Source organism: Olea europaea, chromosome 6, assembly GCF_002742605.1.
Source record: "Olea europaea var. sylvestris chromosome 6, O_europaea_v1, whole genome shotgun sequence".
In the NCBI taxonomy this organism is placed as follows: domain Eukaryota; kingdom Viridiplantae; phylum Streptophyta; class Magnoliopsida; order Lamiales; family Oleaceae; genus Olea; species Olea europaea.
The window spans coordinates 1,968,708-1,976,096 of NC_036242.1; positions in this window are offsets into that span (position 1 = coordinate 1,968,708).

Genomic DNA, 7,389 nt, shown 5'->3' on the forward strand with positions numbered 1-7,389 from the left:
GTCTGCATGTAGATTATCTAAGATGGAAGTGGATTTGTGAAGTCCAATTTTAAAAGACATTTTTGTCTGTTTTCCAATTATACAGTCCTCACAAGAATCTAACTTTTCAATATTATCATTTCCAAATCATCCAAGTTTATTTAGAGAAATTAGATCCTTTTTAGAAACATGGTCAAGCCTTTTATGCCAGATTAATGATTTGTTTGAAGTGAAATTTAGAACTGTAGCACTGTGACCTATTAAAGGTTCAGCAGATATGGTGTAGATGCCATTTATCTTAGGAGAGGAGATAATATTTTTGTTATCAGGTTTAGTCTTAGAAGACCTTTATGAATCATTATGTTTTACTAGTTATCTAATTCTTCCAAGGAGATTAGAGTCCTTTTAAGTTCAGGAACACATCTTATATCCTTCAATTCAAGAATACAATTATTGCTCAACCTCAGTTTCAATTTTCCAACCCTTTATCTAATAACTCATGTCATTGCCCATTTGGATCTTCCCCCTATCAAGTTTAACAAATTCAGAGAACCAATCTTTAATAGGGCACATGTGGAAGATACCACCAGAATCAAGAACTCATTCTTTTGGATCCCTTCTAATTGTAGTGACAAGGACAACCCCCTATATATCAGGGTCATGGTTGCAAGCCATAGCTACAGAGCCATCACCATTGTTCTTTGCTTTCAAGTCAGAGATTTTCTTAAAGCAATCTTTTATTATATGTACTGTCTTACCACAGTAATAACATTTTCTAATTTGGTTCTTGTTCTTCACTTGATTTTTATTCTTGTCTCTAAATTTCTGGTTCACAAATTTTCCTTTCTTAGAGAAGCTGAAATTACACTGATTGTTCCTTTTACACCATAATGGTTTTTCTCTAATGTGTAGGCCCTCACTTTCTTTAGAATGATTGGATTCAGATTGTAATTCAAGCTCTTTATTTCTTAATGCTGATGTTATAATGTCAAAAGTAAAGCCATCTTTTCCATATTCTAAGGCATTTTTAATGTCCCTATATTTCTCACTTAGAGAGTTCAACAAACCAACAACCTGTTGTTGATCAGATAGCTTTTCATCACAGTTCACAAATCTTGAATTAGTTTTGTGTATTTGTCAATATTATGTTGTAGGCTGCTAGAAGATCAAACCTATAGTTATAAAACTATCTCAAGAGATAGCACCTATTAAGCATAGTCTTGGTTAGATATAGAGTTTCTAATTTTGTCCACAATGCCTCAGCAGTAATATTATCACCTACTTTTCTAATCACATTATCTGATAAGTGCAGAAAAATGGTACTCTTGGCAATCTCATTTAGTTCTTGTCTCATATAAGCACTAATCTCAGTAGCCCAAGTGCCATCAAGGGCACCTACACACCTTGTTGTAACAATAGGGCTCTCATTTTCTGGCGCCAGAGACTAAAGTCTCCAGTACCATTCCAGGTTTGAACTTCAAATTTGTGTGCGTTATCATATTGACAAATTATTCACAAAGTTGCAACAATATAGCACACAGAGTATTGCAATCTCAGATAGCAGAACTTTAACGACAAGAATATGATTATAAAAAAAGCTAGCAATTATATATGTATGGAAATTTATCATACAGTATTACACATGGACCAATTACTGATGACAAAAATAATGTGCAGTATTTAACAGCCTAAGGAGTGGTAATCCTTGATTCCACTACTCCCTCAGATTTCAAGATCCTCGCAGGAGATCTTGGACAAAGGAAAGTAATTGTAGATTACTTATCTTAATGACTGGATCCAAGAAATTATTCAAAGAAATGGCTCATAGAAAAAATTAGGGGTTTAGAGACTACCAAAATCTGAAATGTTAATTTCAGAATAAAAGAATCCATTAGAAGGTACCAAGAATTGAACCAAAAAACCAAATCAAGCACAAGAACCCTTCGAGTTGCAATAACTCGATATGAACTCAGCAATATGTCAGAAACTCGGTGTGAACTCAGGATAAGTCAATCAACTCATAAGACTTAGTACGAGTTGAACTGTTTTACCAGAACTCAGTTCAAAAACAATAGATCAAAATGAGTCAGTATAGAGTTAAGTAGTTTTGTAACAAAATTTTCCAAAAATCGATAGATCAGAAACAGGATCTTGCAAGATCTTCAAAAATCTTTCAAAGTTTGACCAGTCAAAAATAGATCGAAGGTAAATCGAAAAACACAAAGAGTTTTCAGAGAACTTTCTTCACAAAAATATACACACACGTTCCAGATCTTGCAAGTTCAACAAATAGAAAACGATTTTATATGACACAGTCAAGAAATCTTGAAAAAAAAAGCTCTGATACCACTTGTTAGTCCTCGAGTTATATTCTTTCGTATTTTGAAAAACTTGTTACAAAATAAAATTGCATAATCATGAAGATCGAAACACTAGATATGTTTTTGCTCCAAAGGAGCTCGAATTTTGAGTCAAGAGACCTAGTCACCCGTTGAGCCTCTATCAAGAGTTGTGCTCTAGATTCCACTAATTTCACAAAGAAAATAGCACAAAATGTGTGAGAAAATCAGTAATTTCCTCAAGTTTGTTCTAGCCTCTTTCTCATAAAGAATTTCTCTCAAAGATCTCACACAGATCACTCACACCCATTACCAAAAAGAAGACATTATATCACAAAGATTCAAATTTTCAACTTCAGAGAGAAAGAACACGAAGAAACCCTTACATAGAGAGAGAAAGAAAATTCTAGAGACTGAGTAGTTTCATCCGTTGAAGAATGCCAAGTGCTAAGTAAAATATCTGACCATATGAAGCGATTTTCAAACAAGGGTTGAGGTTGTGCCACGTGTGTGGCACATACTCAACCTCAAAAGGCACAAAGTTGCATTTCTTTAAGACACGATTAATGTTAAATCTTGGACCTTAATAAAATTTCAAACAACAAAGCCCAATAAGGAATAGTGAGGCAGCCCAATATTCAATAGTTGTAGTTTATTGGCTAGAGATGTTCATGTAATTCAATTAGTAAGAAGCTACAAAATCAATTACTTCTCAAGTCTACGAATCTATTTTAGATCTGGTTAAAAAATAATATGGATATTACATGTAAAATTATTATTCAAGTTTAATAGCATTGCAAGTGTTGTTAATAGATGATGTTGTTGGGAAACGAATTTTAACCAATGCGCATCTAACGTATTGGAAATGAGGAAAGCCAAAATGAGCAAGAGGGAGAAAAACAACAATTAAAAATGGGTTTGGAAACCGTCCATAACTACTGGAGAAGAACGCTTTTATTGGTTGAGAAAATTACACGATACAATATTTTTCTCACCCTCACAACTTCTCTTTATCCAAAATTAGAACGCTCGAACATATATATTCAATGAAAGCCTACAAACTTACGAGATCATTAACAAGTAATAAGTTAGTGAGAAAGAATGAATAAAGCTTAAATTGAACAATATTAACTCGTTATTAAACTCGAGTATTGTCCTAACATAAAATAGTTTATTTGTTTATTGCTAAATTATCTTAAATTTTTATCTAAAAATTTGATGAAATATGTGTTGGAATTTCAAATTCACATATTATTTTCCTATTTTTAATTCTCAACCTATTTATTTAGTGAAATTTGTGTATTGTTAACAATCAATAATTCAATTATATTCAACTATTGATAATTGTGTTTTTACACACTTATTTAGCACTTTAACTAGTTAATTATTGATGAAATTGAGTGAATTCACAATTGTGTATTGTAGCTTTTGTAGCCTAAATACTAAATTGGAAGAGAAGAAGGCTAAAGGAAGGAGAAAAAGGACCAAAAGTGCAAAAATATGACTTTGGGGACCTAAGTGTGCAAATGTCGAAAGTTTGAGGACCTTAAGTTGCAATTTCTAGAGGGAATGATTCCAAAGGAAAGTCAAAAAATTGAGGGCCAAAATGGATGAGATAAATAGTTAGGGGACTAACACGCAATTACCAGAGGACCACGCTGCAAAAGGAAAGAATGGCTGAGTGGCGCCTATCCATCAACGTGGAAGTGTGTGTGTGTGTGTGTGTGTGTTTTTTTTTTTTTTTGCTTTTAAAATTCAAGGACTATGTTGCAATTATGAGGATGATTTTTGGGCTTTTTAAAATTAATTTTCAACCATTTTAACCCTCATTCAACCCTTTTATTCCTCCTTATACATCTTAAAACCCTAACCTAGGAGAAAAAGAGACGGACAAAATCGGAGAAAATATCACAATAAAAAGGGGAAATCTTAGAGAGATTAAGATCAAAATCTTGCAAGCTTCAAGAATCCAACTAAGGGACGAGTTTATTTCAAGCTTCAAAAATCCAACTATAGGACGAGTTTATTTCTTCATGTCGTATCTCACATTGTATTTTCTCAAGTATCGTGATGTACTTTTCTAATCTTTTTACTTGGCTTTACTTAAATACAATTGACTAAATATTTTGATGTTAGGATAAATGGGGAAGCTCAACCAAACTATATTAATTTCTATATTTACTTTTTAACGCCTAGATGCTTATATTCTCGTGTGTTTACCATTGTCTTTAGTACATTTTCATTATTGTGGCCGCTATGTGATTATGTTAAGTGATTTTTGCAATTATCGAGAAATTCTTGCACATTTTAGACTGAGATCGTAGAAACCCTAGTTTATTATAAGAGATAGAGATATACATCTAACTTAGGTAACTCTTGAGCTATTTTCAAAAATATTTAATGTTATTGATTGTGTTTAATTAATATAGAGATGTACTAGGTTAAAATAATTGACCAGGGTCAATTTCACTCGAAAGAAGTAACTAACTATAATAAGAAAATCAAGATTAAGTGAGCATTTTTATTAATTTGTTTGGTGAGAAATTAATTTAGTTTCTGTCAAGTGGAATCATGAATTCCAACTCGATTAAAATCCGAATTCTCATCATTATTATAATTGTGTGTTTTAATTGAACGTCAAAATCATTTTCCTTTTGCCTTCAACTTTAAAATCAAATTGTTTGTATCATCGTTAAAATTGAATCAATTAGTGTGTGATTGGAAGAAACGCTCTTTGAGGGATCGACTCAAACTCAAAATCCATTTTATTATTTGAATGCGACCTATGCATTTGGCGGTATATAATTTTATAGAACAACTATCTTTCCCCGATGTAACTCCAACCTATTCTAAGAATATCCCTATCCCGAAACTATATGCAAAGTAACACATTTAGTTCCACCATTTTCATTAATCCATATGTTGAAATTGCAAAGTTATAAACATATCATGAATCTTCAAAAAATATAATAAGTAATTAATTTTTTAAATAGTGTATAAGCATGTAAATAATTCAAGAAGACATACTAGATCAATTAAGAACATAAGTTTTTACTAAATTAATTGGTTTTTGAATTGAAAATAATCAGCTAGTGATGCTTCATCTTTATCCCGTCATAATAACTTTAGCTTCGTATGTATCTAATGATAATACAAGAGTTGTGGAAAATCATTACCCAAAATGTATAAATACAAGAAGCAGATACAAGATATATTTCCTGTTCTTAATCTTCAATTCCAAACTTTGATTCTTCAAGTTATTGATGTTTCTTACTTCAATCCTCTTATTAGACTTGTTATCCTCTTCAAATTATGATAAATTGACCTCCCTTAATTGTAAAATTTATATTATATCAAATATAAGTGATACGAGAGACTTCTTTCACTGCTTGCCCTTGTTATATACTTAATGAGGTTGAAATTAGATCAAAAATTACATTCAAAGTGGTTTCCAAGAAGAGGTTGAATCCGAATAAGAAATAAAATTGTCTCGTATAGCCATGCGATCGCAAGGTTAAAATTTTCAGCATCTTCCAAATTCATTCAAGTTAGTCCATATTTTTTCTTCCTTTGTTCCGCTTGGTCCTTTTTCTTGTAATTTTTATCCATTGCCTTCTAATTTTATCTAGTTGACTTCACATAATCTTCAATCATTCTTTCTTAGTTGGAATCAACTTTTAGATATTTGTAATTTGGTCACCGAACTTTGAAAATCCTTATTTTTCGTCAATTTTCGCTCTTTTTTTCCAAATTCACTTACAATCATCGAGTTTTATACAAGAGATTATGTTATAATTTATTAAAAGTACTCTTAAATATTTATATTTAATGGCACATATAGGTGTATAAAACACTTATTAATACATCGAATACTTGCATGAACAGTTATTTCTTCTGATTGCACTACTCTAGACTTTTTTCTCTTTTCAGTAGCTAGCTCAGTACGGCATGCATTTTTTATTCTCTGTCCATGTACATTTTGTCACAATTCTCACATAATGCTAGAACAAAACACGCACTCAATAGTGGTGGAGTTATTTTAGATAGGTAACATATATAGAGGGTGTTTGTCTGTTTGATACCCATTTTCATGTAAAAATGCATTTTAGAATAGTAAATTGATGAGAAATGTGTTGTTGAAAAATAAGGATTTTTTTTTGATTTACGTGTAATATTATTTTAATAAAAAATGTGTGATTGAAAAGAAGAGAGAAAAATGCATTTTAAAAAAATGGATACCAAATGGGGCCATATTATATGTTGTATTTTCAGACTAATAACATATATTTTACTCATGTATTGAGTGGTAATGATAGTGGTGACATGTGATTTTAGACGAGTAACATAATGAGTTGCTCATGTTTTAGAGTGGTGGTGTTGGCTAACAATATGGTACTCAAATTGTGGTGGAGGCGACGACAAATAGTAGCGAGGAGTGGTGTTAGATGATTACATAATTACTCTTGTTTTGTGGTGATAGTATGAAGTCCAAAATTATGTTACTCATGTTCGTAAAATAATGATTGTAACGTTGATTTTTAATAGAAGAGTGACAAATTTATAAATGATTTGTAAAGTAAAATTGTAGTAGGTCTCATGATATGTGTGGATAATAATAAATAATAGCTATGAACATGAGATTGAAATTAATATTTGACCACAATTATTCACAAGTGATACAATGACTTATGTGTTGCCCTAAGATGTAATTCGTAAAATATATCGATTTTTAATGAAAATTAAAGTATTGATTTTAAATGAAAGGAGGTACATTTAAAAATTATAGAAGGATATATATGTAGAATTTTAATTTGAATAGATTTTTTTAAAAAAATAAATAAATTAAAATGGATGTTTTTAACCCATGTTTGATAAGAATTAAAATAATATTTTTTAGTAAAATTTGATAAAAGTTGATAAAATATATGATTGAAAAATTATTTATTCTATTAAAATATGTGATTAAATTTAGTGTTGACTTTAAATTAGGATAAACCTAAATTCCTTTTTTTTTTTTAATAACTCAAGTGTCCAAACTTCGTCTTATTAATCTTGAGGAGTGGAGATCTTC